Below are 23,813 nucleotides of genomic sequence, written 5' to 3'. Positions count from 1 at the left end.
AGNGTGACAAGGACGGGGGAGGGGTCAAAAAATCATGAAATTCGTGTGACGTACTTTATGGATGGCCCCTAACAGGGCAGATATGTACCATCCTAGACTGCATCCAACTTAACACCAGGTGCGATTGTGGTCAAATACTTGCCTTGTTTTGCATAAAAAAATATCTTTTGACATTGCCCAATGGGTCCTAAGAATTCACATGCCTCGGGGCACAGATCTCGCGACTTTTTTAAAGATTTTTTAAGGTAACTATGGTCTCGTTAACCTCTCTAAGCTAAATAAAAGCTAAGCTGGCTAAGCTAAATAAATACTTGAGTTACATGTATCCAGCGGCAACAAGACTTTGAACTATCGACCCTCGGCAAATTCAGAATCGACAGTCGCACACTCACACCAAATGTAACTCATTAAATACATCCACTCCCTCACTCTAGCGATTAGAGAACCTTTCATAGGTTCGGTAAGGTATCGCAGCATTGTCATTCAGGCTATGCGTTGACAATCTGCCAAATCACATCAACTATCAGATAATCAGATTAATTAATCCCTTCCCTTCCTGGTAATCGTACTACGGTAATAGCCAATATACTATACTTACTATATTAATGGGCACCTTCTTACAGCAATAAGTTAAGTGTGTATTTCGTTTATGTCTTAGTCTGAGTTGCACCACCTAACTTTGACCGTAACTATAACCATAACCGGTGTTTTTGTATGGAGTTTGACAGATTTTTAACGTTTGTTAAAGTTAAAGTAAGATGGTGCAACCCAGCCTTACTGATTACTCATTTAAAATACCGTTATGTAAAATATTTTAAGAATGTGTGATCTTAAACAAAAGAGGCGTGGATTCAGCTTAAGACCAATAAAATCAAGTTGATATTAATCAGGTCAGTAGTTCATGGATGTCATTGTTTTGTCAGAATGACGCCAGCGATGTCAGCACTTCCTAACGAGCGGGCAACGCCCGGGGGCATAGGGCTGCAGTGGTCTTGCATACATGAGGTAGGGATCTGAGGATAGATCTGATACGGATTACATATTAACTTAAACTACCTTTTGTCAGAATGACGCCAGCGATGTCAACATTTCCTAACGAGCGGGCAACGCCCGGGGGCATAGGGCTGCAGTGGTCTTGCATACATGAAAGAGGTATCCGAGGATAAATCCCATGAGAGCAAGATCTGAATAGATCTGATGCGGAAAACGTTCAAACAAAATCCTAGAAATAGGATTTTGAACGGACGTCCACTGCTGAACATAGGCCTCCCCCAATGATTTCCATATTGTAATGAAAGAAAAATTATGGACCTGGACAAAGCCCCCTCACGGATTTACACAAGGAACGGTCTTGCTCTTCCCGATTCTAGGTGTTTTCCACGACCTTCACCAGATCGTTTAAACAATTGAAGCTGTCGTAAGTTCATTTTGTTGTCTAAGGGATAGGTTTTAAAAATAATGAGTCAGAGAAGAATTATCTTTACACATCTTTCGAAACATAATCCCGTGTGCGGCGCCAATCGATACAGCGTCCGATGCAGTCGGCGCATAACGAGATGCGAGCGTTTTGTTTATCGCGTTTCGCTGCAGTAGGTGTGACTGTTTGTTTGTTTTGGAATAGAAATTATATAGGTACATATACTAGGCCGCCCGCGACTTCGTATGTGTGGAGTCTTTTACCCCCTTAGGGGTTGAATTTTGCAAAATCCTCTAGACCTACGTTCTAAAAGGAGACCCCATGCAAAATTTGAGACTCCTCGCACTTGTAGTTTCAATCATAAATCATAATCATAAGTCAACTTCTAATTTAATTTATAATCATAAATATCCCGAATACTCACAATTTCACAAATAATAATATGTAATGTTTAGTCTACAAAAATGTAGATAAAGTAATCATAATCATGATATATTAACATGAAGTTAATCGATTAGTCACGTTTTTCTTTCCATTAACAAAATAATCGTAATTAAATTCTATTGTTTTTGCGATAAAAACGCTACGCTATCATCAATTTTGAACCCTTTACCAGATGCGTTGGTGGTGTAATGGTCAGCATAGTTGCCTTCCAAGCAGTTGATCCGGGTTCGATTCCCGGCCACCGCACACTTTTGCTATTTGTAAATCACACATGCTCTAGTTTTGGACCATGTCTTCGCGTGCGATTTTAGGATCTCACAGATTGGATCAATAGTTTTTTTTTGCTTCAACAAACAACTACAAAAACTAAGTTGAGTCTTCCTAGAACTATGTAAATAATCCATTAATAGCTTTCATTCCTGTCAAATACAAAAACAAATTAAGCTCAGATTATCAACAAACAAACATCCATCTCTCCAGGGATTCAAAACCGCAACCCTCGAGTATACCTAAATACCAGATATACCGAACAAATTCTAAAATGGCCGACATTTTAGGGTCGATACAAATCGCTCGCGTCGACAATTAAAACGTCTCGAATCAAAGACGCGGGATTAGATCGTTTTAGCGAGATGACCTAATGCCAGTTATCCAGGTAAAACTGTACTTTCTTTGAGATTATGAGATTATCGCCGTATGCTTTGGCTGTGGTCTAGAGAAGTTTTAGAAAGAGCATGGCTATATTTTTTGGCTCAAAAACTATACATGAGTAAGATTCGCTTGCTTATAATCCTCCCGTTCGTTTCCACTAAATAACGTCCATAGCTGGACGAAGGCCTCCCTCCAAAAAAAAAATTACACAACGACCGGTCTTGTGTTGCTTACATCCAGGCTCTTCCCGCAACCTTCTCTAGGTCGTTGGTCCACCATGTGGGCCAAGGTATACACCGTCTTTCGTTCCATAGTTTCCACTCNAGAAGTGGCAAATAGTTTACCTTTGTCCGATCCCGTCTTGACAAAAGTCTGATGATATATAAAAAAAACTGTAGTTTTTTGTATGTGCACAAATAAAACTAAATAAATATTTGGAGAAATTTTAAGTTATTTTGATAACTACCTATTTACGTAACGTTTTGACGTTACGTAATTAGTGAATTGTTAGTTTCAGACTCAAGGTAAGCATCCTAATTGTAAGCATATTAACTAATATTAATCAATTTTTTTTTCATAAAAACAATAAATTTATTTCATTCCCAAAATATTTAATAAAATATAGGCAGAACCAAGAGGAATTCACTAGTCAAGAACCAAAAATAAACCAAAACGGACAATGGTAACTATTTTACCACCAACATCTAATAATTTGTAGTCATGAATGGATAATGGTAAATTATTTACCACCCAAAAAACTACCCCTTCCCCTATTTTTTTATAAATTTTGATCAAAAATATGAAATAAGCGACCCACAATTACCCAAAATCCACTTCAACTTTGTAAAAAAAATGCATACCAGCTCGCGTTTGAATAAGGGTTAAAACCCTTCCGTGAATGCCTTTTCAACATCCCTTCACGTGTACGAGGAAATATAGCCTTTTAAAAATAAACGCAAAAGTGTGCGTCGGCCGGGAATCGAACCCGGATCAACTGCTTGGAAGGCAACTATGCTGACCATTACACCACCAACGCATCTGTTTTCCAGTTATAATTTTTTTATGTTGTCACTCGAAGAACTGTTTAAATACACGTCACGTACCTAGTAATTATTTTTATTGTGTTTTTATTGACATAATAATAACATGACATAACATTTTGTTACCAGCACAGAAACGTGTCAATATACTCACAGCTACACAGATAATGTGCATATAAAGTAGTAAAATAACAAAAAAAAAATCATCAACATCTTCTCAACACCACCACCCCGAAATGATAAGTTGTAGTTCAAGGCACCAGTTTTTAAAGCTGATCAGTCAAATAGTTTATAGTATGTAATGTTGGACCTCTATCAGGTTTTCGTAGAATGGCTTATGACAACCATCACGTTTTCATAGCATAGCTTAAAATTTCATTCAAAATATCACCATATTCCAAAAAGGTCCCTCCAAAGTCAAGTGTAGCGTAATTTCAAACGATCCTCTTTTTAAAATTGCCCAAAATATACACAGTTGCCGCAACGAGACGCAACTACGGCAATAACAATATCCGTCGACTTATATTCTGTTCCTATACGTAGAACTGAACTTTGCAGAGTAGTTGAAAAACAGAGAAAATGGCATCTGAAACAAAATGGACGCCACCCTTACAGCTTACATCTGTAAAGTGTTTACCTTCAGAATCACCTGTCTGTGCTTTTAGTAGTAAAACCCAAAGGGAGCAAAATCCAGCGGTCGATAGAATCAAACTAGTAACCCTTGAACTCGAATCAACAGTACCATGCTGACAATTTTGTTGCTAACCATTTCAGTTCTAGTTCATCTAGTTTCATAAAAACATAAGCCTCCTTCTGGCGCAGTCGGGTAATACATATTCAATAACAAGTCATCTTCTTCTATTGTCTATGTTATAACAAATAATATAGCATCCCTGGTACTGTCATATATTAGAAACAGCATAGTGTTTTAAATAATATTACTTTTCAGACTATCAAGCCAATTAAATCGTGTAATCAATGTTTGACAAAACTGGGTACTAACGCCCGTATTCACAAACATTACTATGAAGTCTCACAGTGCGTATGGACGCACAGGCTGTGCGTTCGATTATCTGCTTCATAGAACATAGAACTTAGTACTTTTATAATTTGTGTACTAGGGAATCGAACTCCTGAAACCATTGAAATTCAGAATGTCGAAAGAGTTGAATTCTTAAATTCTTTTTTTTATGACTATTATAGTAGAGTCATTTAATTTTACGTAATGTAATTTCGCTTGATGACAATTACTGAATCGTTAATGATGCAATTGTTCTGGTGATAACAGCTGTGTAAACACCTGTAAGTCACGATTTAGGTAATAATTATTTCTACTGGAGTTCTTTTATACTTTTGAAGGCATAAGCGTTGGTGGTGTAATGGTCAGCATAGTTGCCTTCCAAGCAGTTGATCCGGGTTCGATTCCCGGCCGACGCACACTTTTTACCCCCTTGCCAATAATTTTAAAAAGCTTTTTATATTTCGCGAGTTTGCAAGTTTANTAAGGAAACTCCGAAAGAAGGATATTGTTTGGACTATTTTTAGTAACATTTAGCGCTAAAACTTTGATATTGGTTCACGTAACTTTAGGAATTACGCAAAATCCAAGTAATTAGTTAAAATACCGGATTGTACAATATTAAGGCTTGTTCCACGGGGCATCCCGCTTTTTGCAGGAACTGTTTTTGGCAGGATCCCATTTAGTACTGTACGTGATTTAATGTTTTAATGTTCACGCGAACATCGCGCTTGCAGTGTCCTGCAAAAAAATATGTAATTTGAATTTCAAACGCACATACATTATTATGTCTGTTCATACGACAGTCCAGTTGAATTTCATCCAACATTACGGAATCCCGCAAAACTGGATTTCCGTGGAGACAAGCCCTTAGTTCGTGGGTCTTTTTAACCAAGGGATGTCCACAGCTGGACAACGACCGGTTCTGCGCTGCCCGCATCCAGGTGCTTCCCGCGACCTTGACCAGATCGTCGGTCCACGTAGAAGGAGACCTGCTCACATTACTTCTACCGATCCGTAGACGCCACTCGAAAACTTTTCTGTCTCAATGACCATCAGTGTGCTTACCATGAGTTTACGTTAGGTGTGCTCGCTAGCGACTGCGTAAAAAAATGACATTTAATTGTATGACATATTGTGCAGCGCCCCTAGTGGCTAATTTCAAGAAACAAAATCTTCATAGAGATTTTTGACGTACTCGCTAGCGAGCACACCTAACGTAAACTCATGGTAGGTACACAGTTCTATGACCTATGTGCAGCTCACTACCACTAATGTTTGGCAATATCGGTTACTTTGGTTTTTCATCAGATGTTCTCTACCAACGTATCGTGCTAAAAGGCGTAGCTAAGTTGAGTAGAGTTCGTCACTGCCAAGTAGGTAAACTCTCTAAAATAAGGACGACTGTTTTTCACCACTTGTGTAAATACATAAATAATCATGAAGAATACCGAACAATCAGGTTTTCAGGCAGATGCGTTGGTGGTGTAATGGTCAGCATAGTTGCCTTCCAAGCAGTTGATCCGGGTTCGATTCCCGGCCGACGCACATTTTTAAGGTTTTGAATAATGAAATTAGCTTGAAATAGCAAAAAATTAACTTGCTACGAAAATATTCAATAGTAACTTTCAAAAGTCGTGATTTAATTGGTTTTCCTGACTCTACACCATGTAGTGGGTATGTATAATTTGTCGAAAAATATCTTTAATACTTACAAATGCATTTTTACTGTAAAACCTGCTATTTATTTGTTTTACCTAAGACAGAATCAAAATCACAATATCAGTATTAAAGCTTTCAATTCACCATAATAAATAAATAAATTTAAAATACACTTTATTGCACACCAAACAAATAACATAACAGAAGAAAAGGAACACACAAGGTACAATTAGGCGGTCTTATCGCTATGAAGCGATCTCTTCCAGACAACCTATGGTGAGGACAATTACACCATATTTTTAAACCATGGTGCCGTTCCTTGGAGACAATACCAGTGCGGAGAAGTATGTAACTCTAAAAATTCAATCACTATTCTACCTCTTTTGAAATTTATTTCACAAGATTATGTTAATATCTTTTCATGAAGGTTTTGCCTCCTGTCGTCTGCTTTGTATTAGAGGGCACTCGAACTTTAACTTCGAACTTCTCCTATGTTCCTCTGATTAATTTCGTTGCGGGTCCAATGACAGCTTAACTTTCCCCCGGGTCAAAGTTGACCTTCACTGGTTGGGTTTTTATTGGCGGTCAAGCTGTAGATCCTGGCTACACAGGAGTTGCAGCGGTGGGAAAGAGAGGTGGGAATAATCCCGTAAGATTATGTCTGCCAGAGTGGCAGGTGGTTTAAATTTCTCTCATGTGTCACAATTTCAACGAGGAACCAAAAAACAACATTTTTTATCCAAAACGTTTGATGATAGGTACAAATAATCAAGAAAAAATAATAACATGGCTGAAATTTGTAAAATTCATATAAGGGATATTAAGACCGCATTTAACCCTCAAGGGCTTTCGGTGTACGTTATTAAAACCCTTCCGTGAATGCCTTTTCAACATCCCTTCACGTGTACGAGGAAATATAGCCTCTTAAAAATTAATGCAAAAGTGTGCGTCGGCCGGGAATCGAACCCGGATCAACTGCTTGGAAGGCAACTATGCTGACCATTACACCACCAACGCATCTGTTTTCCAGTTATAATTTTTTTATGTTATCACTCGAAGAACTGTTTAAATACACGTCACGTAGTAATTACTTTTATTGTGTTTTTATTGACATAATAATAACATGACATAACATTTTGTTACCAGCTTTGCACAGAAATGTATTGTTATACTCCTAGCTACCGAGATGTGTCCATTAAGTCCTTCTCAACACCCCGAAATGACAAGTTGTAGTTCAAGGCACCAGTCTTAAAAGCTGATCAGTCAAATATGTAGTTTATAGTTACACCATCACGTTTTCATAGCATAACTTAAAATAATATTACACTTCCAAAAAAGGTCCCTCCAAAGTCAAGTGTAGCGTAATTTCAAACGATACTCTTTTTAAAATTGCCCAAAATATACACAGTTGCCGCAACGAGACGCAACTACGGCAATAACAATATCCGTCGACTTATATTCTGTTCCTATACGTAGAACTGAACTTTGCAGAGTAGTTCAAGAACAGAGAAAATGGCAGCTGAAACAAAATGGACGCCACCCCTACAGCTTGCATCTGTAAAGTGTATAACTTCATCTTCCTGTGTGTTTTAGTGGTAAACCCCAAAAATATAGGAGTCGAAGTAGTAACCTTCGAATCTTGAATCGGCAGTCTGATGCCGAGTCCGTTATTTGCCAAACATTTTAGTTCATTTACTAGTGCCATTATAAATCTGGTTTAATTAATCTTTATCTATCGTGTATGTTAAAACCTCACATCACTGGTGTCCAACTTTACCAAAAACCATAGCAACGCAAGTAAGTTGGACAAAATTCAATCCAACATCTAGACCAAAATAAGAATTTTTCACATACGACGGTAGGATCAGGCAGTTGTTTTACAATTGGTGTGTCTAATGAACTTCTGAAACCACTGAAATCCGAAATGTCGAAAGAGTTCAATTCTTGTTTTATTTTTTTATTTCTATTCATCATCATCATCTCAGTCATAGGACGTCCACTGCTGAACATAGGCCTCCCCCAATGCTTTCCGTGTTGTTCGGTTGGTAGTGGCGTGCGTCCAACCCCTTCCTGCTACTTTTACGATGTTGTGGGTTCATCTTTATTTTATTTTTTATATATTTATACTTTTGCACATAAAACTGTACAGTGGCGGACCTAATGCCAAGTCACCTTGTGGGTGGACGTCTCACGCTGTGTTTTCTGGTACGCGGCCTCCACTCCAGAACCTTATTTCTTATTCATATTACGTGACGTTTACGTAATTAATTTCGCTCTATGGCAATTACTGTATCGTTAATGATGCAATTGTTCTGGTGATAACAGCTGCGTAAACACCTGTAAGTCACGATTTAGGTAATAATTATTTCTACTGCAGTTGTTTTATACTTTTGAAGGCATAAGCGTTGGTGGTGTAATGGTCAGCATAGTTGCCTTCCAAGCAGTTGATCCGGGTTCGATTCCCGGCCGACGCAAATTTTTGACCCCCTTGCCAATAATTTTAAAAGCTTTTTATTTTTGGCAAGTTTGCAAGATCGTAAAAAGAAAAAGATACATTTAGAAAACATGGAAATTACACAGATTTCATGAAATCAAAATTCTCTTAATAGTAAAACATCATCTCTATATGGCATATATCGTGCACCAAAACTATTACATCGGCTTAAATCTCTCAATACAACACCACTACATCTCCCCGCTTATTTTGCCGCACACAAGCAATGCGGATTAAATTCCACCCTCTATATTTGCCTACTCTGTGCTACCCCATTTAAGATGTAAACACATAAGTAGGTATAGCACACCCCCCATCCAGTCTACGCGGCGACCGCGCCGTGATCGGTCGTGGGGCGCTAGCATCGCCGTTCTCCAAAAGTACCCATAAACTACAGATTAAAACCTCCTTTTCATTTTTTTTATCACTTTTATTTTCTTTCCCACCTTTTTTCGGATGTCAAATGAATGGAGCCCAAAAAACTGCCAGTATTCATTTGACATCGCTTTTTTTGGAATTTTCAAGTGATTCTTTTTGTTTTTTTGATTTTTTTACAGGTTTTGTTTTAGTAATGATTAGTTAAGTGTGAAGTTATGTCAATTCGGATGCCTTTCAGTGGATGATGGTCGATTTGGTACAAGTAAGTGTATTGATTGTGTAACACTCGCTGCAGTTTAGAGATTTTAGATTATCTGTGCCCGTCTTGAAGTAGATTTTGATGTTATCATGAAATTATTTTCAATTACTGTAATCTCGTGGGAGTCTTTCAAATCATTTTCATTTATGCGAAAGAAGTGCGTACCTAAGTTGGATTGACAATAAAAGTGAAGCTTATGATAAAGCATTACAGATTGTAGAAGTAAAACTTAGAACTGCTAGAGAAAATCTTAAAAGATTCACATTTGACTTAGAACGTTTCGATCAGTCAATGATATTGGATGTATTTTATACGGATGTTATGTTTTTTCCTATGATACAATAATTTTTCGTCGTCATCACGTTTATGTGATCNCCATGTTGTCATAAACGACATATTATAAAATCGCTGTGATTTAATATTCTTAATCATTAATTTTATGGCAAGTGTCCATCAGGAATCATTGTTCTTACACACAGAATCGTATTATTTCGCTTTCGGGTAGTAATATGTCAAAATTGTTGGTTCTTAGGCGAACAATGTATGGAGAACGAACATTGTCCTTTGTGGAATCTATTCCCTCCAATTATATTATAATACATGAAGAGGCTATATATTTTTTTATAGTTATTAGTAATCACAATATCATTAAAAGACCATCATAACTTTACTGCTGAAAATTTCATGCCACTTTAAATGAAAGTCATCCCACCATTCGTTTCCTACTGTACAGCCAAGATCTTGATTAGGGACAGTAGGGATTTTGATTAGGATCAGCAAATTTGGTTAAAAATAAGCACGACATGATAGCTTGTCCTATCACCACTTCAGGACTAAATATTAGCTAGGTAGTGCTGAGAAGAAATAAGATAGCCTAGGTCCTTCTAAGTCCCATCTATCTTTGTAAAAAAAATCCATCAATATTAGTTTAGCTGTTTAGCGTGTAAACATAATAGACAGACACTACTCCACAATGGGTTCGTTCGTTCGTTTCAGCCAAATGACGTCCACTGCTGGACAAAGGCCTCCCCCAAGGATTTCCATAATGACCGGTCCTGCGCTGCCCGTATCCAGATTCTTCCCGCGACTTTCACTAGATCGTCAGTCCTAGAGAGAACTCCAAACTCTTATGTTCTTCTGATTAATTTCGTTGCGGGTCCAATGACAGTTTAACTTTCCCCCGGGACAAACTTGGCCTTCATTGGTTGGGTTTTTATGGCGGACAAGCTGTAGATCCTGGCTACACAGGAGTTGCAGCGGTGGAAACGAGAGGTGGGAATAGTCCCTTTACCAGCTGACCCAGCAAACGTTGTATGACAGGGTCACCCTTATCACCTACAATGTTATTCATACATGATGCGGTCTTTGTTCACTTTGATTTGACCATAGAACGCATCCAAAGACAAATAAAATTCATCCATATCCTTCTTCCATCCAGTGTGGCAACATTGAGAAAAGTATTGTGTCAACCTATAACCAAGTTTAGCTCACTACAAAAACCAAAAATAGTATGAAATTAAATTAAATAGTTTATTCAGTACGTAGGCCCTTTCCAGGGCACTTCCACGTCCCAAATATAGCTTGCCCTACTACCACTTCGGGACAACATATAGGCTGGTGCTGAGAAGTAGTAGCGGAAGAAACTCAGTCACCTTTGCCAGCCTCTTTAGTTTAGTAGTTAGCTGTAACCTCCAGTTTGCAAGTTGTTTTTTGTGTAACCAGTAAACCAAACCAGCTTTTGTCAGTGAAAAGTTCCTTAAATTCGCAAAATTTTCAGCTGTCCGAAAAAATGACATTTCTTCCCCATTTTTAAGGTCCCTAATGAGATAAATCCTCATTTAAGTAAATGATAGCTTTAATTCCAACACCATGGTCCAACAAAAGAACGAGGGTAGGTATGAATATAACAAAAGCTGGAATTTTGGAGCTTTTGTGTGCGTATAATTAATCACACTTAGGTTTTTGTTACCGTGTGATTTTTACGAAAAAATGCAGTTTAACTTGATGCTTTTGACCTGTGATTGAGTGAGATAAATCGCTTTAGGAGTTTCGTGTGTAAGTTTTTCAGTTGTTTCTGATCTTCTACTTAAATCTTATAGCCTCCCAAAATCGCCTGGTCTGCGCCGTGGGGAATGTATTTAGGCCAAATCCTATATTTGCCCTTGGTAAATTGTAGAGGGTCGTTTCTGCAGTGAAAACTAAATGAGGTGATGATGGTGATGCTCTTAAATATTGGGGGTATATAAAAAACCTTGAATGTGAATTCCAGTCTTTCAGTGATATTTTTAAATATTATGTGTTGCAGTAAAAACTGAATCTGAAAATTTCCTTCAAATTCTCATAATTTCAGCTTGGAACTCTACTGCTGATCGTATTAAGCCTCCGAGGAGCACCAGCATATTCCCATGGATTTTTTTGTCCAATCACTACTGCTTTATTAAGATTATAGGTCCATCAAGATCTTACTATACCAATCAGTGTCCATTTACTTTCATCGATTTGGCGACAGATACGGATGATCTTTTATTATTATTATTATCAGTCGAAATTGTTTCATTTTTGGACTTATTTTCTTTGACCGACTGATTTCACTCAATGACACTTTGATTGAATTTAATTTTTAGAGATACCTTTAAAATTACTACCACAACATTCTAAAACTTCAGTGATAAAATAATTGAAGTAAAAAACCTCCTTCTATGGACAAGGTTACGAATAATTACAAATATAAATGTAAGCAAGCCACATTCTACATTGTCCACAGTACCATGGTGCTATCTGGTACTCACGGTACGGGTGACCTAGATTGCGACAAATTTTGTTAATGTACCAAAAATTGGACGGTTGGCAGTTTGACGCTATTAACCAATAATTACAAGGCTTTAATAGTTAAAAGAACACATAATTCTAGCCTTCAAAAATTTATGATTTTTCAGTAAATTAAGATTTGTAGTAGCTTCACAGCCCTGAATTTAGCTGCCTCCGCAGCCAAAAAAAAAATTACGTTTCAAAATGCCATAATATANCTCAAAAATCCATCATATTCTCTAGATCTGACTCTTAGCTACGTCAACAGCTCTTTTTCCGATTTAAAAAGTAGTTCAGGAACCTGATATTTGAGGAATTGTCGAGGCAATGTCCTTTTAGGCCTTTTTGGAGAGTCAAGATAATCATCCGACTGATCGTGGTCAGGTGAATGTAATTCTCAAACGCAATGGTGAACTTAGTATATTATTTTTTTTTTCTAGTGAAGAATTAAGCTACCTGCCCAATATTTTTCAGATTTTCGTGATGGCTAGAAATATCCCATTCGCATTTATTACTTTCTGAACACCCCTCATAAATCAAAAATATGTAAGTCAGTTACGATAGCAAAACAGTGACAGCATAGCTTCCACACCTAAAATTTTGTTATGAAATAGTAGTATACTACTTACCGTTTTACGTACTTACTTCATACATACCTCATCAAGACAACATAGAATCATCATCATCAGCTTTTTAGCTATAATGACAGGGGTGGCCAACTTGATTAGACTTAAGATGTACTGTTTACAAACAAAACCCTGGGCGATCTACCACTTACATAATTCTTGAAATCTTAGACGAAACGGCAAGTTTAGTACACAATCATGTAGTATTTTTTGCCTTGCCACGATCGACTGGACTAATAGTCTGCTATAGGATATCCACTGCTGACCTGCTGACGTAGGCCTTCCTAAACACCATAAACCGCTGGTATTAAAACCGTCTCTATTTCAATCAATGCTATTTTTATTACTTAAGTATTTCATAGTCAAAAAATGTGCGTCGGCCGGGAATCGAACCCGGATCAACTGCTTGGAAGGTAACTATGCTGACCATTACACCACCAACGCACCTGCTTGCTGGTTGATAAGTTTCACAATAAAGAAATCATACGTTCATTCTAAAATTAATTAAATTATGTATTTACACAGTTGGTTCTTATTTATATGACTTCATTAACAAAAAAAAACACTACGAAAAGGTTTTTACTTTGTTTTATTTAGGTAAGTGCGTTGGTGGTGTAATGGTCAGCATAGTTGCCTTCCAAGCAGTTGATCCGGGTTCGATTCCCGGCCGACGCACGTTTTTTATTGCTTTCAGATTAGTTGTCACTTAAATTAATTCGTTCGTTCGTTCGTTCGTTTCAGCCAAATGACGTCCACTGCTGGACAAAGGCCTCCCCCAAGGTTTTCCACAATGAACGGTCTTGCGCTGCCCGCNAATCAACAAATCAGTAGGTACTTTATGCTAAAATCTACCATTGAGTTAAAACAACATCATTCTATGGAATAAATTCATTAAAAAATGCAAACCTTTCAATACTGGCTATACACAAAAGAAGAAATTCGAAATTGAAAAATTTGACGCAAGCCATTACAGAAATAAAAAGAAATCGAAAACGAGTGGGCCACGCTAGTCGCTTCGCTTTTGTTTTTTCATTTCTATTGAAAAAATTGCATATTTTTAAGGGCTTATTTTTCAATCGTCAGATAACTTTTAACTGAAGAATAAGTTTGGCACATTGACAGTTTCTTTGGGTGACCTTGAGCCTTCTTATGAGGCCCATAGTAAGCGACCACGTCTCAGAGCCATACACCATCACTGGCAACACACACTGGTCAAACACTTTTGACTTGAGACACTGCGGTATTTCGGACGTGAGAATTTCGCGAAGCTTCCCGAACGTAGCGTGGGCAGGCCTCCCACTAGGTGGACCGACGATCTGGTGAAGGTCGCGGGAAGTACCTGGATGCAAGCGGCGCAGGACCGGTCTTTGTGGAAATCCTTGGGGGAGGCCTTTGTCCAGCAGTGGACGTCTTTCGGCTGAAACGAACGAACGAACGAATTGACAGTTTCAGTATGGGAAATTATGTCAAAATGACAAGTTTATTCTTCAGTTAAAAGATATTTGTCGATTGATAAATCGGCCCTAATTTTTTTTAATCAAAATCAAATCAAAATCAAAAATATTTATTCAGTTTAGACCACAAGTGGCACTTATGAACGTCAATAGAAAATAATAAAAAAAGAAAAGGTAGCCCTTATGGGGCACTTTACATGTCTCCTTATCTTTTGGGCCCTACCAGCGCTTCGAGACAAACATATGGCAAGTGCTGAGAAGAAACGCCGGAACAAACAATAATGTATTGAATAGCATAATGTCTTATGAATCTATCAATAGAATAGCTGCCTGCGAAGCGCGAATGCATTTTTTATAATGTGTACTCTTTTCCTAATTTGAGAAAAACTATACCTCTTCTTCTTGTCCTAGCCTATGGTCAATGGTCCTATCCATATCCCATTGTTTGGGGTCGGCTTTCTTCATTCTGAGCAAAACTAAACCACCTTTTTTAACTAAGGATTTGTTTGTATCTCTATAATGATAAGACGACTATATTTAGTAAGCTGCAAGTTAAAAAAAATAACATAAAAGCATAATTATAAAATCATTAATTTTAATACTTACAGTTTGCGAAAAAAAGTGGGGTCGAAAGGCATTTTATTGGGGTCATAGCAGCTGGCAGTATGCCATCAAAGAGTGCTATCGTTCGGAATACCCGGCCGAATCAGCGGGTGTGGGGATCGCGTAAAGATATACGTCCGTATTCACAAACGATGCTTGCATAAGTGAAGCAGCAAGTCGAACGCACAGCGTTGAATAGAGCTCTGTGTCCACGCGCACTGTGAGACCTCACAGTACTTAGTATTGGTAAATACGGGCGTTAGTACCCATACAATATCTAAGCATAGAAGTGTTTTGTTTTGGTCCATTATGAGAAGAGATTAAAGCAGTGTTTAGTTTATGCAATACACAGTAAATGTAAAACAAGTTTTACTTTTTGTAAATAAAATTCAACCCGCCTGCCAAGTGTGGAGATTATGGCAAAACCCTCCACTATAGTGGAGGAGGCTCATAGTCCAGTTGTGGACTGTAAAGGGCTGTTGATGATGAGGATGATATATATAAAATAATTTATGCGGTCAAGGTGTAGATCCTCGCTACACAGGAATTGCAGCGGTGGGAACGAGAGGTGAAAATAGTCCCGTAAATAAAATAATTTTGATTCCACAAAGATTGTAGGTACGCCATTTTTGCAACAGTACCTACTTCCGCAGCTAGTCCCATTGATTTGTGTAAGTAGCCATCATTATGCCCGTTTTCACCATGAGTCCCTATTTTTTATGTGACCCCTATGAAAAAAGTCCTGTTAAGTGTTACCATAGGGGTCACTTAAAAATAAGGGTTGATGGTGAAAACGAGCATGACTGTCACAAAACAGTTTCCTAAATATTATTTACAGGGTATTTATCCAGAGAAGATAACTCTACTCTCTATAACGTTGTCTGAAAATATTGTATCTTTCTCACGCAAAGCGTCATCATGAATCGATCATTAAAGCTATTTAAAGCTAATTTAACTAAAATCTTTTAAAAAGTGTGCGTCGGCCGGGAATCGAACCCGGATCAACTGCTTGGAAGGCAACTATGCTGACCATTACACCACCAACGCACTTATTATGCTGAGACAATTTTTCGTAAAGTATCGACTGAATAATTTACGAAACAGCTAATTATATTCCACACCTGTGTTTTTCTCGAACATTTATCGTCTGTATTAATTAAGAACTTTAGAAACAGGCACTTTTATCAATTTGTACAATCGAAAGCATATCAAACTACACAATTTTGTTACAAAATAGAACTTATTACTATAAATTAAGATGTCACACACCGTGCTTATTCTTGACTTTTATTGTACACTGTATCAAAGTGTTGTTTTCACATATTTCAGCTAAAATGTATACTAATAAATTGGTTATGACCAAAAATCGTTTTGTTATTGGCGTAAGAAACGTAAAAGCGCTTTCTTCAGACTTTTAAAATGAGTATAATATATTAGTATACAGGGTGTCCCGTAATGTAACGTCAAGCCGGAACTGGGTGTTGAGGCAAGTTGTGCTGGTTATCAGAAAAATATAAAAAAAAATCTATGTGGCACATTTTAAAAATAATAGGCATTTAAAAAAAATCAAAAAATTCTACTCCAGGTGACGGTCCTTTTACTCGTGTTGCCACAAATCTTCACTTTTTCCAAATTTTTTTTTTGTTATGTAACCCTGAATAATGCTTCTCTAAATTGTTATCAAAATTACAAAACCAGCTGCTCCAACTTGGAAAAAAAAGTCAATTGATAGTATTTTTTAGCTAGATGACATAATTTGTAGAAGTAGTTATTTTTCATTTAATTAATTTAAACTTCGAGTGTAGAGTCTCCAACCTTCAGAGGAGTGGGTGCAACACGGACATTAGACATGATCATGGACAAGACAAAAATCATGTCTAATGTCCGTGTTGCACCCACTCCTCTGAAGGTTGGAGACTCTACACTCGAAGTTTAAATTAATTAAATGAAAAATAACTACTTCTACAAATTATGTCATCTAGCTAAAAAATACTATCAATTGACTTTTTTTTTATGGCTCGCGCGGCTTACGCATTTGCCAATATCAAGTTTTTTTTTTACCCCCCCATAAAACGAGGAAACTATCAATTGACTTATAATACCTACAATGCCACAGAATCAACAAATTAGTAAGTACTTTATGCTAAAATCTACCATTGAGTTAAAACAACATCATTCTATGGAATAAATTCATTAAAAAATGCAAACCTTTCAATACTGGCTATACACAAAAGAAGAAATTCGAAATTGAAAAATTTGACGCAAGCCATTACAGAAATAAAAAGAAATCGAAAATCGAGTGGGCCACGCTAGTCGCTTCGCTTTTGTTTTTTCATTTCTATTGAAAAAATTGCATATTTCTAAGGGCTTATTTTTCAATCGTCAGATAACTTTTAACTGAAGAATAAGTTTGGCACATTGACAGTTTCAGTATGGGAAATATGTCAAAATGACAAGTTTATTCTTCAGTTAAAAGATATTTGTCGATTGATAAATCGGCCCTAATTTTTTTTAATGTATTGAATAGCATAATGTATTATGAATCTATCAATAGAATAGCTGCCTGCGAAGCGCGAATGCATTTTTAATAATGTGTACTCTTTTCCTAATTTGAGAAAAACTATACCTCTTCTTCTTGTCCTGGCCTATGGTCAATGGTCCTATCCATATCCCATTGTTTGGGGTCGGCTTTCTTCATTCTGAGCAAAACTAAACCACCTTTTTTAACTAAGGATTTGTTTGTATCTCTATAATGATAAGACGACTATATTTAGTAAGCTGCAAGTTAAAAAAATAACATAAAAGCATAATTATAAAATCATTAATTTTAATACTTACAGTTTGCGAAAAAAAGTGGGGTCGAGAGGCATTTTATTGGGGTCATAGCAGCTGGCAGTATGCCATCAAAGAGTGCTATCGTTCGGAATACCCGGCCGAATCAACGGGTGTGGGGGATCGCGTAAAGATGTACGCCCGTATTCACAAACGATGCTTGCATAAGTGAAGCAGCAAGTCGAACGCACAGCGTTGAATAGAGCTCTGTGTCCACGCGCACTGTGAGACCTCACAGTACTTAATATTGGTGAATACGGACGTTAGTACCTATACAATATCTAAGCATAGAAGTGTTTTGGTCTGGTCTGTGATGAGAAGAGACGTAACAGTGCTTAGTTTATGTAATACAGAGTAAATCTAAAACAAGTTTTTATAAATAACTAGCGGCCATCCGCGACTTCGTACGCATGGACCCCATTTTACCCCCCTTTTTTTTCTCTTTATTTGGGACAACAAACAGTTACATTGAGGGCTTAGTACTAAATCTTAATAATTTGAAAATTTTGTAACAATGCAACCAGCACCATTGTCCACAGATAGGATCTAAAGTAGTACCCTTAGTGGTCGAATTTTGGAAAATCCCGTCTTAGTGAGCACTACCATGCAAAATTTGAGACTTCTAGAACTTGTAGTTTCTGACGCCCGTATTAACAAACGATGCTTACATAAAGTGAAGCAGCAAATCGAACGCACAGCGTTAAATAGAGCTCTGTGATTGGTTCGTGTGCTACCCTGTGCGTCCACGTGCACTGTGAGACCTCATAGTAATGTTTGTGAATATGGGCGTTAGATTTCGTGATAAGTGAGTCAGTCAGTCAGTGACCTTTCGATAGATAGATAGTCTAGATTAGATATACTTAGATTATGTAACACATGCAACAAATAAAATAAAAATAATTTTAATTCCACAAAGATTGTACACCATTTTTGCAACAGTACCTACTTCTCATTGAGTTGTGTAAGTAGCCATCCTTAGTGCCTTTTCACACGTTCCGGTTGCCGGCTATCCGGCGCCGGGTACCCGGTGGTGAAGTGTATGGGGATGGTACGTAGCTTTCACATGTTCCGGCGTAATTAATCCGGCATGCCCATACATTTGACGCCGGGTAGCCGGCGCCGGTTAGCCGGCAACCGGGACGTGTGAAAAGGGCCTTACTGTCACAAAACAGCTTCATAAATAGGTATTACAAGGTATTTAAGTCTAGAGGAGATACCTACTCTCTATCACTTTGTCTGAAATATTGTATCTTTCTCACACAAAGCGATATTCCATCATGAATCGATCGTTAAAGCTATTTAAAGCTAATTTAACTAAAATCATTTAAAAAGTGTGCGTCGGCCGGGAATCGAACCCGGATCAACTGCTTGGAAGGCAACTATGCTGACCATTACACCACCAACGCACTTGTTATGGTGCGACAAATTTTAGTAAAGAATCGACTGAATAATGTACGAATCAGGTACGTAATTATTTAACACCTGTGTTTTTCAAACGTTTATTGTTTCTTTCATGTGAATTAACATGTTTAAAAATGATTTGCGTAAAAACTTTTACGGTACCCTACATCGATTTTTCTAATCGACATCACCTAAGACTATATTTTATTGCAAAATAACACATAGGTATTACCATTCTATGTAGGTAATACATTTTCAGTGCTTATTCTTGTCATTACTTATAGTCGTTTATGTCTTGTAAAGTAAAGTAAAAAGTTGTTATTGCCACCAAAATATTAACAAAGAACTAAGCTGTGTTTGTGTCGCGACATCGTGATGTTTTCACATATTCAGTCATTATCAGACTAATTATTGTTTTTGGTTACATTACCTAATATTCTAACAAAAACAAAAAGACACGTTCTTTGGAAAGTGTCTAGGTAAACAGTGAAAAGAAATCTATACACTGGGGCAGAATGTCTATCCTATTTCTAGAGTCCTGCGTAGTTTTATACACAAGCTTTTATCATTATCTACTATCCTTACAAAAATAAAAAGATACATCGTTGAAAAAGTGTCTGCGTAAACAGCGACAAGAAATCCAGATATTTTGGCAAAATGTCTATCCAATTTTCATAATATACAAGCTTTTATTCATTGACTACTATCCTTACAAAAACAAAAACATATCGTTAGGCAACCGTCTAGGTAAACAGCGACAAGAAATCTAGACAATGGCTATTTCTAGAGTCCTGCGTAGTTTATACACTTTTATTTTCTTATTCTACACGCGCTCAGCTTCCAAAAAGCTTATTTTCCACACGCGTCTCGGGCACCATAATTATGTTACAATGTAGAAAATGTAGGTCTCGGCCATGAAAAGGGCGCCGCAAATTTTTCGCGACAACCCCCTTGCCTCCCCTCCCCTGTCACTAGGGGTGGGACACCGTATCCGTAGAAATAGGGATCTTCACTGCAAAGTGCTATGCTCGGAGCGTCCCTACGTGATCGTATCAGAAAAGAGGACAGGCCGCTGTGGCTATGGATTTATAAATGTAGCTAATAAATCTTTAGGTTGCATAAAAAATGTGCGTCGGCCGGGAATCGAACCCGGATCAACTGCTTGGAAGGCAACTATGCTGACCATTACACCACCAACGCACTTGATGTAACTTAACAAATTGTATGTAGCAATACAATTCAATATAATTATACTTAATTTTAACAGCTGTGTCCTTGATTTTGCCCCATTACTCGAGCAGTTGTTTTATGTCACGAGCACGAGTTTTCAATAAAACCNTAAAAACGTTTGAAATCATCTTTAAAGGCTATTCAGTCATCAGTCTACATTGCAGGAGCACGACCCTCTGTAATATGCTGGTAAGACAGGCTGGGGGCCCTAACGTTTGCATAATCCTCCCTAAGTTGCACATACAGCACCCAGAAGAATGGAGCTAGTCCTATGAACCACACGGCTAGGTAATTTTTTTTCTTTCAAATATCCGTATATTTTTCGGATATTTTCCCAGATATTCGCGCATTTGTTCCCTCCCTAGCGACCTCGGGCAGGTCACCCTTGCGGTTGCGTCTGCTCCTACAGATAACTGAAAGCTACAGTCGGTGGGACGTCAGTTTCGTTGGATTAGCCTTTTGGAACCAAATCTAGTTGAAACAAAGACTTTTTTAGTCAAAATCTCAGATGAAAATGGGTGTAGATATTGTATGCTTGATGAAATAAATCCGCAAAAGGAGATTCTTGAATCTGGAGACAATCTTATACCCCAAAACCTTGAACAAAAACATTTCCATTTAAATACAAAGTACTTACCTACCTAGTAATAAGCATAGCTTGCAGAATTGCAAATCTTAAGTGACAGTGGGTGGGGTACATAGCTCGTAGAGCTGAAAAATACCAAGGCCCAGAAGACGTAGTTTGGGCAGGCCTCCTGCTAGGTGGGCCTTCGAACTTTTGAATGTTTCGGGAAGTACCTGGATGAAGGTAGCGCAGGACCAGCCATTATGGAAATCCATGTAGCCTTTATCCAGTAGTGGACGTCATTTGGCCAAAACGAACGAACTTATTCATTCAAATCTGAAAGAGTTTTCCAGTCAGCAAGACCTCTAATCTATATGGGACCACGTTTAGTAGATGGGTCAGAATCATGTAAGATTTGGCCCAGATTTATTAGAAACCATTTGATTATTTACTTAACTGTACATACAAAAAGCTGATATTATGTTTACTGAGTTTGAATCTGAAGGTCGTGGGAAAAAGGTACCTGAATGCAGGCAGCACAGGACCGGTCGTTATGGAAATCCTTGAGGGGAGGCCTTTGTCCAGCAGTGGACGTCATTTGGCTGAAACGAACGAACTGACTTTGATTTGTAACCTTTGTACAAATCTCATATTTGAAACTTTTTTACTTCGTAGGTTTACTAAAAGATTTTCTTATTCAAATGGCCACAATTCACAGCAAAAACGTAGCAATTATAACAATGGTCCCCGTATTAAGGCACAGGTGTTTCGTTACGAGAGGGCCAAGTTTTTTTGGAATTGGTCTCTCGATTGTAACTTTTAATGCTGTACTTTATCTTGACGATCTTTTTATGCTCAATTCATTTTGTTACGTAATTACGTTTTGAACTTTGGAATTAATTTGTTCCTTTGTTCTTAAATATATTTTTTTACCAGGACTGGGAAAATTATACAGTAATGAGAACCTCCTATTCTTTGAAGTCGGTTAAAAGACCAATTCCCAGCAGTGATATCTCAACGATAGTTATTAATAATACTGTAGGTTTAAACAGGTTTCATAGTCCTTCCATTCCAATTAACTCTTAAAAAAAACTTAAAATTCTTCGGTATACTTGATATGCTAGAATGATGATGATGATGACTAAATGCTAGTCAAATATTCAGTTCAATACAGTGTGAGTCACGTTAAAGTGTACATATGAAAATAGATGAAACTTAACCTATTTTTGTCGACAAAAAAGAGGTCAAAATTTTTTTGAGATTTTTTTTAAATTTTTTATAGATTTTTTTTTCTCCCAACTACTTATTGTAAAGAAAACGTAATATCTTTTAAATTAAGCGGTATATCCTGATAAAATAAAAACAGCAATAATGCTAAATAACAGGCGATACTAAAAAAATACATAAAATACACAAAAAAGGCCAAAAAATAATAAAAAATGATACTTTTTGAAAAAAATCTGCTTTAAAATTTGTGTTTTTTTGGTTATTTGATAAATGTCTACAAAAAATGCCCCTATAACCGGTGGCTTTTATTACTTTTTATTATTCTCTATCGTATTACCTTTCTTAAAACCAAAAATCGCATGTCTCTATCCCTATCACAACGTTTGCAATGATCGTTTGAACTAAGCCTCTCCGGGCGCGCCATTCAAAGCTTCGTTATCAACGAAACTAAAAATGGCTCTAGATTTGTAATTTTGATAAAGACAAGTTAGATTTCAAATAAAAACAAAAGATTTCGAAGTGAAATAAGCATTTTAGTTAAAATTAAAATTGTCTCTACCTGTAACGGAGAATAATGTTGTGGCAGGCCTTTGTTCAAACGTTCATAGCAAATGTTGTGATAGGGATAGAGACATGCGATTTATGGTTTTACAAAGATAATACGATAGAGAATAATAAAAACCAATAAAAACCACCTGTTATAAGGGCATTTTTTGGAGAAATTTATCAAATAACCAAAAAAACACGAATTTAAAAGCAGATTTTTTTCAAAAAGTATCATTTTTTATTATTTGTTGGCATTTTTTGTGTATTTTATGTATTTTTTTAGTATCGCCTGTTATTTAGCATTATTACTGTTTTTATTTTATCAGGATATACCTCTTAGTTTTAAAGTTATTACGTTTTCTTTACAATAAGTAATTGGAAGAAAAAAAATTCTATAAAAACTTTTAAAAAAATCTCAAAAATTTTTGACCTCTTTTTTGTCAATAAAAATAGGTCTAGTTTCATCTATTTTCATATGTACACTTTAACGTGACTCACACTGTATATTACAAAAGTTATTAATACAATTAATTAATATGAAATGTTTGAACAGATTTTGACAGACAAATAACTTTGGGCCTGTTTGTTGATTTTCGACACAATGAAACCTAATTGAATGTGTTAGTGACGTTACGATATGATATGATGGTATCGATACCAAAATGATGGGACAAACTAAAATGGGATTCTTCTAATTTTAATTAATATGCTAGCTGTGCGTGTGAAAATCGTTTGTATAATTTTTTCCCGTTTTCGCGACATTTTTCATTGATGCTTTCTCCTATTGGTCGTACCGTAATGGTATATTTCTTGATAAATGACCTATCCAATACAAACAAATTTTTTGGAGTTGGACCACTTAGTTTATGAGATTAGCGCGTTCAACCAAACAAAATTTTCAGCTTTCTATTATTGGTTTTTGGTGGTTGGTTTGTTAGTAAAAGAATCGATTCCTAAATTAAATGAAAGTCTGCGAATGTTATTTATATTAAAATTAGACCAATGCTTATTCTATCAAAATCGGACCACTGCGTCATTGTTATTAATTTGCTCATCTTTATTTTTACATAGTATAAAATAAAGTCGCTCCCGCTGTCTGTTCGCTTAGGTCTTTGCTACTACGCAGCGGATTATATTGCCGTTTTCAGCAATCGATAG

The 23,813-nt window shown here is 36.9% G+C and overlaps 11 non-coding genes across 11 annotated transcripts; 5 read left to right on the top strand and 6 right to left on the bottom strand.

The window, feature by feature from the left end:
• The first annotated feature begins 2,035 nt into the window (after nucleotides 1–2,035).
• Nucleotides 2,036–2,107, top strand: TRNAG-UCC (transfer RNA glycine (anticodon UCC)). The gene has a single exon. It is a non-coding gene; the product is annotated as a tRNA-Gly (tRNA).
• Nucleotides 2,108–3,476: 1,369 nt separating this feature from the next.
• Nucleotides 3,477–3,548, bottom strand: TRNAG-UCC (transfer RNA glycine (anticodon UCC)). The gene has a single exon. It is a non-coding gene; the product is annotated as a tRNA-Gly (tRNA).
• A 1,369-nt stretch (nucleotides 3,549–4,917) lies between these two features.
• Nucleotides 4,918–4,989, top strand: TRNAG-UCC (transfer RNA glycine (anticodon UCC)). Its single transcript has one exon. It is a non-coding gene; the product is annotated as a tRNA-Gly (tRNA).
• A 1,057-nt stretch (nucleotides 4,990–6,046) lies between these two features.
• TRNAG-UCC (transfer RNA glycine (anticodon UCC)) lies at nucleotides 6,047–6,118 on the top strand. Its single transcript has one exon. It is a non-coding gene; the product is annotated as a tRNA-Gly (tRNA).
• A 1,059-nt stretch (nucleotides 6,119–7,177) lies between these two features.
• On the bottom strand, nucleotides 7,178–7,249 carry TRNAG-UCC (transfer RNA glycine (anticodon UCC)). The gene has a single exon. It is a non-coding gene; the product is annotated as a tRNA-Gly (tRNA).
• Nucleotides 7,250–8,634: 1,385 nt separating this feature from the next.
• On the top strand, nucleotides 8,635–8,706 carry TRNAG-UCC (transfer RNA glycine (anticodon UCC)). Its single transcript has one exon. It is a non-coding gene; the product is annotated as a tRNA-Gly (tRNA).
• A 4,463-nt stretch (nucleotides 8,707–13,169) lies between these two features.
• TRNAG-UCC (transfer RNA glycine (anticodon UCC)) lies at nucleotides 13,170–13,241 on the bottom strand. The gene has a single exon. It is a non-coding gene; the product is annotated as a tRNA-Gly (tRNA).
• A 159-nt stretch (nucleotides 13,242–13,400) lies between these two features.
• On the top strand, nucleotides 13,401–13,472 carry TRNAG-UCC (transfer RNA glycine (anticodon UCC)). The gene has a single exon. It is a non-coding gene; the product is annotated as a tRNA-Gly (tRNA).
• Nucleotides 13,473–15,829: 2,357 nt separating this feature from the next.
• TRNAG-UCC (transfer RNA glycine (anticodon UCC)) lies at nucleotides 15,830–15,901 on the bottom strand. Its single transcript has one exon. It is a non-coding gene; the product is annotated as a tRNA-Gly (tRNA).
• A 3,119-nt stretch (nucleotides 15,902–19,020) lies between these two features.
• On the bottom strand, nucleotides 19,021–19,092 carry TRNAG-UCC (transfer RNA glycine (anticodon UCC)). The gene has a single exon. It is a non-coding gene; the product is annotated as a tRNA-Gly (tRNA).
• A 1,123-nt stretch (nucleotides 19,093–20,215) lies between these two features.
• TRNAG-UCC (transfer RNA glycine (anticodon UCC)) lies at nucleotides 20,216–20,287 on the bottom strand. The gene has a single exon. It is a non-coding gene; the product is annotated as a tRNA-Gly (tRNA).
• Between the last annotated feature and the right edge of the window lie 3,526 nt (nucleotides 20,288–23,813).

This window comes from Ostrinia furnacalis, unplaced genomic scaffold, assembly GCF_004193835.3.
Source record: "Ostrinia furnacalis isolate ACB-3 unplaced genomic scaffold, ASM419383v2 OfSCF2638, whole genome shotgun sequence".
NCBI classification, from domain to species: Eukaryota; Metazoa; Arthropoda; class Insecta; order Lepidoptera; family Crambidae; genus Ostrinia; species Ostrinia furnacalis.
This window is presented reverse-complemented; position numbering and strand designations above follow the sequence as displayed.